Genomic DNA, 11,900 nt, shown 5'->3' with positions numbered 1-11,900 from the left:
CAAGTGTCATGGACTGCCAATGGAGGACCCATTGGACCATCTGGATGAGTTTGATAGGCTCTGTAGCCTAACCAAGACAAATGGAGTTAGTGAAGATGGATTCAAACTCCAGCTTTTCCCATTTTCTTTGGGAGACAAAGCACACATTTGGGAGAAATCACTTTCCAAAGAGTCCATCACCACTTGGAAATCATGCAAAAAGCCGTTTCTAGCCAAATTCTTCTCTAACTCTAGAACCGAAAGGCTGCGAAATGACATCTCCGCTTTGTTTAGAAACACAATGAGACGTTCAGTGAAGCTTGGGAACGTTTCAAGGGATACACAAGCAGATGCCCGCACCATGGATTCAACAATGCTTCGTTGCTAAGTACACTATACCGAGGAGTGGTCCCTAAGATACATATGTTGCTGGATACCGCTAGTAATGGAAATTTTCTCAACAAGGATGTTGATGAAGGCTGGGATCTAGTGGAGAACTTAGCCCAATCTGATGGGCACTACAATGAGGAGTATGATCGCACTATACGATCTTCTGGAGGGGATGATGTCAAGTACAAGAGAGACATGAAAGCCCTCAATGACATATTGGACAAGCTCCTCAACCAACAGTAACATGTCCATTTCATCTCAGAGGAAGACCAGTTTCAGCAACAAGATGGGGAGAGTGCTCAGCTAGAGGATGTGAACTACATCAACAATCAAGGAGGTACAATAAAGGGTACAACAACTACAAATCGAACCCGAATCTCTCCTACCATAACCCGAATGTTGCAAATCCTCAAGACTAGATCTACCCTTCCGCAGTCCAAGGCAACCAAGGCCAGCAAAAGACCTGTTTTCAATACAATCAAAGCTATGCTCCTAAGCAGCAGTATCCTGGCAATTACTATCAACCAATTGCACCACCTAGATTCCCACAACCGCAAGGACCGCAGAACCAATCTCAAGAAGCTGATCTACGAGGCCTAATTCAGCAGATGATACAAAGTCAAGCATCGGCTGCAATGGACAATGCAAAACGGTTCGCGAAAAATAAGCAACAAGATCGACTCTGGGTATAATGACCTGAATGCCAAGTATGATTCTCTCAACACTAAGCTGTGATACCTAGAAGGCCAACACAACACCCAGCCACCTCCAAAACTTAACCAGCTTCCAAGTAAAGCTGTTCAGAACCCAAAAGACTATGCTACTGTCCAGGCCATCTTTCTTGATGATGTTGATGACTACCTCACTGAGGACAGCGATGTTCAAGATGGTAAGGATATGGATCACTATGGGATGTATGAGCACCAATACTACATCTCCGAGTATGAAGCTGATCCTTCACCCGAGGAGGGTGATCTTGCTGATGACCGAGCACCGGTTTAAGAATCGCAAATCGATGCACCACTCGAGGCTGAACCCGATGACATACCCGATGATGGTGATCGGATGATCCATCGGGTAGATGTTCAAATGACAGATCAATCTCAACTGCCTACAGCTGAGGAAGGGGAATTAGAGGAAAGGTTTAGAGCAGCTCTTGACATCCAATTAGAGGCGCTTGAAGAGCGTATGTCCAAACGAAAAGCCCACCTCCTAAACTCTTGCCACCACACAAACTTCGAGAGGAAATCATCAAGGAGACAGCTCAGCTGGAGATTGAAGTAAAGGAAGCTGTCAAAGAGATTGGGAATGCAATTCTTAGGAGTGGAGTGTGTTTAGATCCTGAAGGAGGATCCCGGCTCTTTTACATTGCCATGTTCAATAGGTCTTCGAATTTTCAACAACTTCTTGTGCGATTTGGGAGCTTCGGCCAGCATCATGCTACTTTCAGTTGCCAACAAGATGGGTTTCAGCAGTTTTAAACCAAGTAGCATGTATTTGGTCCTTGCTGACAGAACAATAAGACACCCCATTGGTATCCTGGAAAACTTGCCTCTCAGGATTGGAAGAGTGGAGGTTCCTACCGATTTCATGATCCTGGACATGGATAAGGAACCAGACGATCCACTGATCCTAGGAAGACCATTCTTGGCAACATTAGGCAGTGATTGATGTAAAAAGGGGACAGATCAGCATTGAGCATGGAGAGCACTTCAAAATGAAATTTGGCATCAAGAAAGGAATTAAAAAACCAACCATTGATGGTCAAGTTTTCTCCACCCCGACAAAAGCAAGAGGAATCAAGCATCAAGCTAATACTACATTTGTTGTGGAACATGGAAACGACCTGGAAACTCCATTGAATCAGTCTGCTACATTGGAGAGGATTCTAAAACCTCTCCCTCACCTAAACCATGCATGAAGTGTCAAGCTTAGTGACTTAAAACAAGCTCACTTCGGAGGAAGTCTCGAAGGTATCTCTTGCTTTCTTTTAATTTCATTTTATTTATTTTGTCTTGTTTAATTTGGATTTTTTTATAATTTATTGTTTGTGTAAGTTTACTCTAAAGAAAAAAAAAAGGAAAAAGGAAATTTTGGGGACCCCGAGGCTATATGTAAGACCCCGACCCTAAAAACCCATACTCGGACCAAAACTGGCCGATAAAAATTTTCTAGGGCCGACGAATTCTATGCGATAATTAACTAAGTACAACAGCGGATATGAATAACAGGTGAACTAACTTAAACTTGCGAATTTATTAAATTATTAAGAGGTTCAATTCAACGAATAACAACTTGTCCCATGCATGGAAATAACAAAAACTAAATAAAAATAACGCCATGAATATTTCTACCCAAAGCCACACCATCCTTCCTCCTCCCTTGCCTCCGTCACACGAGCTGGTCAGCCACTAAAGTCCCGATCATCGGACCTATCTTTTCCTGCGTCCATAAAAAGGAGGCGTAAGCAAACAAAGTTTACTTAGTGGAGCGGTCATCCCGTCTCACTAGGCTCAGTTCAACGATCTCAATCTAACACAGGGAATATTCCAATCAAGTCACGCAAGTCAATCAAATACCATGGATAGTCGCCTAAATCTCTTAGACCAACCATCATTCATATTGCAATAGAAACCATAACCATAAGACAAGCAATTAACAAGATTAAATAAACCACGGGTCAAGAGAATCAACTATGGAACTCGGCCACAGTCACGCACTCACCTTCAGTATCGACCTAAGGTGTTGATCTCTCGGTTTCTATGCTCGGATCTGATCCCCGCTTCTACACGGACAGATCAATACCATTAATATCTGAGATAAATCCCCTAACTATAACCATACCATCGACGGATCAAGGTGGAAGAACACTTACCGTTCTTCTCGACTCTAGACTTAGGATTTCTCTCGCTCGACCAAAACTCTCCTCTTTCTCTCTCGCGGCGGCTCTCGGATTCTTATGCGGAACTAGGGAAAATTCTTAAGGGTTTTATCCCTTATATAGGATCCACGAACCGCCCTAAGTTTCCTTGGAACGATAAGTCTCACCGCCCATAACTTCCCATCATTCTCGCATCTATCCTTATCCGATCACCTTTCCATTACCACGAGTTTCCATTTCTCTCGGGTTTCCTTTCCCGTAGGTCGGCTTAAATCTCCGCGAGATTTCGAGTCCTTTTAGTCCACTATCGGCCCATCGGCCAAACCATGCCACCTTGTCCATCGGCCCGGTCCATCGATCGCCGATGCAACCATTTCCGGATAGTGCACTTCACTATCTCTATCACTTCACTACCACTATCACTACACTATCACTATCACTATCACTATCACTAGGACTTTCATTCCTATTTTACTCGGACTGTCTCCCAGACTAAGTACCGAAACCTCCCATCCCATTTCTCGGCAATTTACAGACCCGTTCGTCCGAACCAATTTTCATCCAGAAACTTGCAAGCCTGAATGATCTGATCACTGTAAACTTGGGATTCCATTCCCTTAGTTCCAACATCTGCTCACTACTTCAGTAGTCTGGAACTCTCCATTTCTGTCGCCCAATCCCCATAATTTATCGAGTCTTAACGTCGGACTCTATCGTCGCTGGTTGCCGCGTTCTATCGGCAACTCTCGATACCAAGTATCGGCAACTCTCGATACTCCTCGAGAGAATCCTCGATACTCGAGAGAATCCTCGATAACTCGACTCGGATTTCTCGACCCTCCCCTACCGAGGTTCCGGGTCGTTACATTTCTCCCCTACTTAGGACTGATTCGTCGTCGAATCTTTACTCTCCTTACGAGGGATCTCTCTCTTGTCGAACCACTTCTTGAAGTTTACTTTCATAACTTCTTCTGGTTCCCACGTCGTCTCCTCTATCCCTTCACAATCCCATACGACCTGAATTAACTTCGTCTTTTTCTTCTTATGCGGACCCCTCATCTTCGTACCAGTTATCCGAACTGGCCGACCGATGATGGTCATATTGACTTGTAGGTCAGGTGGGGGTTCGGAGATCACATTCTCCCGTCCCGTGATGCACTTCCTTAGCATCGACACGTGAAACACCGGATGAAAAGCTGACATAGCCGGAGGCAACTCCAACTTGTAGGCCATCGGACCAATCCTCTCCAGGATTCGGTACGGTCCCATGTACCTAGGTGTCAACTTAGTGTTCAGTGCTACCCGATCCTTACCCTTATAAGTCACGGTTTTGAGATAAACCATATCTCCAACCTGAAATTCCAACTCCCTTTGGCGCTTATCCGCATAACTTTTCTGTCTATCTTGAGCTTTCTTCATCTTCAGCTTCAAGATTTTGATCTTCTCGGTCGTTTCGTCCACGAAATCTCGACCGTAAACACTTTGCTCACCTACTTGTGTCCAGCACAAGGGTGTTCTGCAAGGTCGGCCGTATAAAGCTTCGTACGGTGACATGCCTATACTAGCATGGAAGCTATTGTTGTAGGCGAATTCTGCTAACGGCAAATGCCTTACCCATCTGTCTCCCCAATCCAGGACACTTGCTCGCAAGAGATCCTCGAGCGTCCGTATGGTACGCTCGGACTGCCCGTCCGTTTGCGGATGGTTGGCCATACTCAAATCCATTCGCGTCCCAAAACGCTTTTGTAAGGCCTTCCATATCCCCGAAGTAAACTTCGAGTCCCTATCCGACACTATGCTCGCTGGAACACCATGCAACCGTACTATCTCTTGTACGTACACCTCGGCCAATTTCTCGGCCCCGTCCTTTTTGTTGATGGCCAAGAAATGTGCCGATTTGGTCAGTCTATCCACGACTACCCAGATGGCGTCCTTCTTGTCGCACGGCGGCAAGCTCGTGACGAAATCCATGGTTATCATGTCCCATTTCCACTCGGGTATCGGTAAACTTTGCAACAAACCGCCCGGGACCTGATTTTCTGCCTTAACTCTCTGACATGTCGAACAAGCTGCGACCCATTCTGCCACATCTCTCTTCATGCCCGACCAATGGTAATACCTCTTCAAGTCTTGGTACATTTTGGTGGATCCAGGATGGATCGCCAACTGAGACTGATGCGCCTCCCTAAGGATTTCACCCCGAAGGTTTTTATCCGAAGGAACACACACTCGTCCCTTAACCAAAATGGTACCGTTATTCGCTGTCTCATACTCGGTTCCGTCCACCTTGGACAACCGTATCAGCTCTGCGTCTTTCTCCTGTGCTAACCGTACCCGTGTTAGCAAATCTGCCTGGTTCGCGGCCCCAAGGCCCAACGGTTCTAACTGCTCTGTCAACGCATTCAACCGCAAGGTTCTGATCATACCAACTAATTCCTCAACTTCTTTTTCAGCACTGATAGCCGACCCTCTCCTACTCAAGGCGTCCGCTACTGAATTGGCTTTACCCGGGTGGTAACTAATCTCTAAGTCGTAGTCCGCGACTAATTCCATCCATCTCCGCTGGCGTAGGTTCAGCTCTGACTGAGTGAAGATGTACTGTAGACTCTTGTGGTCCGTGTATATTTGCACCTTACCTCCATACAAGTAGGACCTCCAAATCTTTAATGCAAATACTACGACCACCATTTCCAAATCATGGGTTGGATAATTCGCTTCATGCTTCCTCAATTGTCTAGAAGCATAAGCTATCACCTTCCCATTCTGCATAAGTACACATCCCAAACCTCGACCCGACGCGTCCGTGTACACCACGTACGGCTCGTCCGGATCCGGTAGTGCCAACACCGGCACACTAGTCAACATATCCTTAAGTCTTGAGAAACTCTTCTCGCACTCAGCCGACCACACATACGGTTCGTCCTTTCCCGTTAGCTTGGTCAGCGGCTGCGCCATACTCGCGAAACCTTTCACAAATCTACGATAGTATCCAGCCAGTCCTAGGAAGCTTCTGATTTCCGAGGCGTTTCGCGGTCTAGGCCACTCTGCTATGGACCGAATCTTCTCCTGATCCACGGACACTCCTTTGTCCGATACTACATGTCCTAAGAACCCAATCTCGCGCTTCCAAAAGCTGCATTTGCTTAGCTTGGCGAAAAGCTTCTGCTCCTTCAATTTTTCTAGCACTGTCCTCAAATGCGCGGCATGCTCCTCTTTACTCTTCGAGTAAACCAAAATGTCATCTATGAACACAATCACAAACTCGTCCAGATATTCTCGGAAAACATTATTCATGAGCTTCATGAATGCTGATGGGGCGTTGGTTAACCCAAACGGCATGACCACAAACTTGTAATGGCTGTACCTTGTCCTAAAAGCTGTCTTCCGAATGTCGGACTCCTCTATAGGGATTTGGTGATATCCCGAAGCCAAATCAATCTTCGAGAAATATGTGGCTCCTCGAAGTTGATCTAACAACTCGTCGATCCTTGGTAAAGGATACCGGTTCTTTACCGTAACCTTATTCAATCCTCGGTAGTCGATGCAAAGTCGAAAGGTACCGTCCTTCTTCTTTACAAAGAGTACCGGTGCACCCCATGGTGAGCTACTCGGTCTCACGAATCCTTTCTCCATCAGTTCTCCCAACTGTTTCTTTAACTCGGCCATCTCTGCCGGTGCCATGCGATATGGAGCTTTCGATATCGGAGCCGTACCAGGTTCCAACTCAATAGTGAACGGATCTGACCGTGATGGTGGTAACCCGGACAAAGGTCCGAACACGCTCCCAAACTCTCGTACCACTGGAATCTCTGCAATTTCTGTACCTGTGCCTACTTCCTCTATCATGATCGAAGCCAAGTAAGCTTCGCACCCATTACTAATAAACTGTTCGGCCTGCGTCGCCGAGACTAACAAGTTTCCCGGAAATGGCCTGATGCCCTGATATACTACCATCTCCTTAGCAGTCTCAAACAATACTCGCCCGCGATAGCAGTCCAAGTGAGCTCGGTGTTTGCTTAGCCAGTCCATACCCAATTTCACATCGTGTGCCTTTACTCGACATATGATTAAGTCCGCCGGCGAATCCATGCCGCATACCATGACCGAGATATTACGCACCACTCCGTACGTAAACATCACTTGACCGCCCGCTGCTTGTACTAAACCGAAGTGATCCCCGGGTTCCTTCCGGAAACCACCCTTACCAATCATGTCTGGACTCACAAAACAATGCGTAGCCCCGGTGTCAAACATCACATGAGTTTCCACACCGCCCATGACTAAGGTCCCTACACAATTCTACTTGCTAAGAACCTATACACACACAAACAAACACACGCACACACGCACACAATATTCACGCAAGAAATTCACTAAGGGGAGTATCCAACTTACCAGTGATCTGCTGTGAAGTGCTCGCTTCCACCTGCCCGTCCGCGATCGAATACACCCTAGGCATAATCACCGGCCGTTTCGGCGGTGGTGGCAACGGCAGCACCTCGCTGGCCCGTTTCTGCCCTTGCGTTCCCAACTGCGGACAATCCGGCCGAATATGACCCGGCTGTCCACATTGGTAGCACACTCGTGTGTCGCTCCCCCTCTTCGGACAGCTGCTTGCCATGTGACCCTTCTCACCGCAATTGAAACAAGCGCCCATCAACTGTCGGCACTGACCCGAGTGTCTCTTACGGCAAGTCGGACACAAGCGCACACTGCCCTTACCCATAGGTTTCCGACTCCCAGTCTGCTTACCCCCGGTTCCCGGTTCAATTTTCACCATCGGCGCCTGCTGCACCGTGATTCCTCCAGGATTCTGCCGAGCTTCCTCAGCCAGTCCGTCCTCCAACATGGTTGCCTTCTCCACCAGCTCAGCAAGACTCCCAAAGTTCCGAATCATACACCGGTTACGGACATCCACCCTCATGCCCCGCAAGAACCGACAAATCTGAACTTGCTCCTCTACCATCTCATTCCCACCGTACCTCTTGAGTCGGTTGAACTCGGTCTCATACTCTCGCATGGACCGGTCCCCTTGCTTCAAGTCTAAGAATTCCGACTCAAGACGGTCGATAGCTTCTTGCGGAAAATATTTCGCAAGAAACAACCCGCGAAAAGTCTCCCAAGAACAATTCGGGTTGACCATACGGTTCGCCATGCCTGTCCATCACGCATGGGCTTCTCCGGACAGGTAGTGGGTAGCGATGTCCTTCCGATACTCCATCGGACAATGCACCGAGTCGAAGTTCCTTTCGAGGCGACTTCTCCATTCGTCAGCCTCGGTCGGATTCGCTCCCCCACTAAAATACTGCGTACCCAACTTAAGCATGTGGTCCATGATAGTCAAGTACGAAAGAGCTGCCACCACTGGCACCACATTAGGTACAGGCGGGTTTGCGGCCTGAGGTGGTGTCATTTGGTTCAGTATTTGGACCAAGGTCTCCAATACTTGCCCCATCCCCACGTTCACAGTCGCATTAGCACCTGTACCCCCTACTGGTATCGCTCTCGTACCGACTCCCTGGGTTCCATGCCCTTCGGTTGCCGTCCCGGTCCTCGCACCCACTTGCTCAACATTCACCGCAGCAGTGTTCGGTGCTTCCTCAGTGTTCCCTCCGACTCCTGGTCTAGCCGAGGTATTAGCCGAGTTGCGAGTGTTAGGTGCCATCTGAAATACCATAACCGATTCTAAGTTAGCGTCCAAACCAACTTAGCCTATCACCCTATAATCTATACATGACCAGTCTTACCGTGAGACGTTATCGGCAAGGAAGGGATGGCTTTTCCGTAACAATAACCCATGCACCCATTATATGAACATGTCCTAGAACTATAACCGTGCTCTGATACCAAATGTAAGACCCTGACCCTAAAAACCCATACTCGGACCAAAACTGGCCGATAAAAATTTTCTAGGGCCGACGAATTCTATGCGATAATTAACTAAGTACAACAGCGGATATGAATAACAGGTGAACTAACTTAAACTTGCGAATTTATTAAATTATTAAGAGGTTCAATTCAACGAATAACAACTTGTCCCATGCATGGAAATAACGAAAACTAAATAAAAATAACGCCATGAATATTTCTACCCAAAGCCACACCATCCTTCCTCCTCCCTTGCCTCCGTCACACGAGCTGGTCAGCCACTAAAGTCCCGATCATCGGACCTATCTTTTCCTGCGTCCATAAAAAGGAGGCGTAAGCAAACAAAGTTTACTTAGTGGAGCGGTCATCCCGTCTCACTAGGCTCAGTTCAACGATCTCAATCTAACACAGGGAATATTCCAATCAAGTCACGCAAGTCAATCAAATACCATGGATAGTCGCCTAAATCTCTTAGACCAACCATCATTCATATTGCAATAGAAACCATAACCATAAGACAAGCAATTAACAAGATTAAATAAACCACGGGTCAAGAGAATCAACTATGGAACTCGGCCACAGTCACGCACTCACCTTCAGTATCGACCTAAGGTGTTGATCTCTCGGTTTCTATGCTCGGATCTGATCCCCGCTTCTACACGGACAGATCAATACCATTAATATCTGAGATAAATCCCCTAACTATAACCATACCATCGACGGATCAAGGTGGAAGAACACTTACCGTTCTTCTCGACTTTAGACTTAGGATTTCTCTCGCTCGACCAAAACTCTCCTCTTTCTCTCTCGCGGCGGCTCTCGGATTCTTATGCGGAACTAGGGAAAATTCTTAAGGGTTTTATCCCTTATATAGGATCCACGAACCGCCCTAAGTTTCCTTGGAACGATAAGTCTCACCGCCCATAACTTCCCATAATTCTCGCATCTATCCTTATCCGATCACCTTTCCATTACCGCGAGTTTCCATTTCTCTCGGGTTTCCTTTCCCGTAGGTCGGCTTAAATCTCCGCGAGATTTCGAGTCCTTTTAGTCCACTATCGGCCCATCGGCCAAACCATGCCACCTTGTCCATCGGCCCGGTCCATCGATCGCCGATGCAACCATTTCCGGATAGTGCACTTCACTATCACTATCACTTCACTACCACTATCACTACACTATCACTATCACTATCACTATCACTAGGACTTTCATTCCTATTTTACTCGGACTGTCTCCCAGACTAAGTACCGAAACCTCCCATCCCATTTCTCGGCAATTTACAGACCCGTTCGTCCGAACCAATTTTCATCCAGAAACTTGCAAGCCTGAATGATCTGATCACTGTAAACTTGGGATTCCATTCCCTTAGTTCCAACATCTGCTCACTACTTCAGTAGTCTGGAACTCTCCATTTCTATCGCCCAATCCCCATAATTTATCGAGTCTTAACGTCAGGCTCTATCGTCGCCGGTTGCCGCGTTCTATCGGCAACTCTCGATACCAAGTATCGGCAACTCTCGATACTCCTCGATAAAAATCCTCGATATAATTTCTCGATCCTCGATGAAATTCCTCGATACCATTCCTCGATCCTCGATGAAATTCCTCGATAGAATCCTCGATCCTCGATGAAATTCCTCGATAGAATCCTTGAGAGAATCCTCGAGAGAATCCTCGAGAGAATCCTCGAGAGAATCTTCGAGAGAATCCTCGAGAGAATCCTCGAGAGAATCCTCGACTCGGATTTCTCGACCCTCCCCTACCGAGGTTCCGGGTCGTTACACTATACCCGAATCCGTCGCCGACGCGCCTGATCGTGTTCCTACTCGGGTGGCGAGTAAAGTCCGAATTCCACAAACCCTAGCCCACTCTCAGTAAAACCCTAGCGGCAGCCTTTTCTATTTAAGAGGACCAAACCCTTTTTTCCTACATTAAATCGATAAGTCTCTCAAAATCGAGTGCTCTAAGATTTTCGTGAACAAACCCTATTGATCTCGAGTTTAGTCTTTCTTTCTTTTCAAGGATTCACTAATGGATCCAAAGATGAAGACTTACAAAAAGAAGGGGAGCAGATCAACCTCCGCCACTGCTAGAACCGGAGGTGACGGCGTGGATGCTCGTGATTCCCTGGGAGGAGGAGACGATTCACGTTCCCAACCGCTGAGTGGACGTTTCCAATCCCCAACCCAATGCTCAACCCGATCTGTCACCCGAGCGTGTGCTCGAGCAACCGATCGTGTAGACCCCCGAGTTCGCTCACCAAGCCCAATAGCGAGTGCTGTCCGCAGATCTCCTCGACGTAGGGACCTGTCTACGTCCGAGCGAACCATCACTGACCCAATGGAGGTCGATTCAGATGCCGATGGATTAGAACTGGAGGAGGACCAAACCTCACGGTTAAGGAGCAGAGTCGCGGTTGCAAGAGGGAAGAGACCAGCTTCTGAAAAGGCTGAGGAGGTAGCTGAGAGGGCGGCAGAAAAAGAAGATCAAGACACGGAGGGTGAGAGTCATGACCGCGAAGAGGAGCAGAGAGAGCGCACCTGGTTGGCATCAAGGAGGCTGAAGCAAAGAGAGGTGGAGACTCTGGCCAAGCTATTCAAGGTCCTCCGCAAGATGAGCTTTGTTGGGACCCGCTACCTCCACCGTGAAACGATGAAACAGTTGAGAATCGCTAGAGATGTAGAGTTCCTTTTTGACATGTGCCACCTGGGCCAAATGATGCGAGCCAACCTTGAAGCCTATGATTAGGAGACGGTTCACTTCCTTTCCATGCTGCGGT

At 47.5% G+C, this 11,900-nt stretch overlaps 1 non-coding gene across 1 annotated transcript; it reads right to left on the bottom strand.

The window, feature by feature from the left end:
• Nucleotides 1–241: 241 nt before the first annotated feature.
• LOC147924553 (small nucleolar RNA R71) lies at nucleotides 242–347 on the bottom strand. Its single transcript, XR_015587921.1, has one exon. It is a non-coding gene; the product is annotated as a small nucleolar RNA R71 (small nucleolar RNA).
• Nucleotides 348–11,900: the final 11,553 nt, after the last annotated feature.

Source organism: Camelina sativa, chromosome 17 (assembly GCF_030686135.1).
Source record: "Camelina sativa cultivar CO46 ecotype springtype chromosome 17, ASM3068613v1".
Classification (NCBI taxonomy): Eukaryota; Viridiplantae; Streptophyta; class Magnoliopsida; order Brassicales; family Brassicaceae; genus Camelina; species Camelina sativa.
This window is presented reverse-complemented; position numbering and strand designations above follow the sequence as displayed.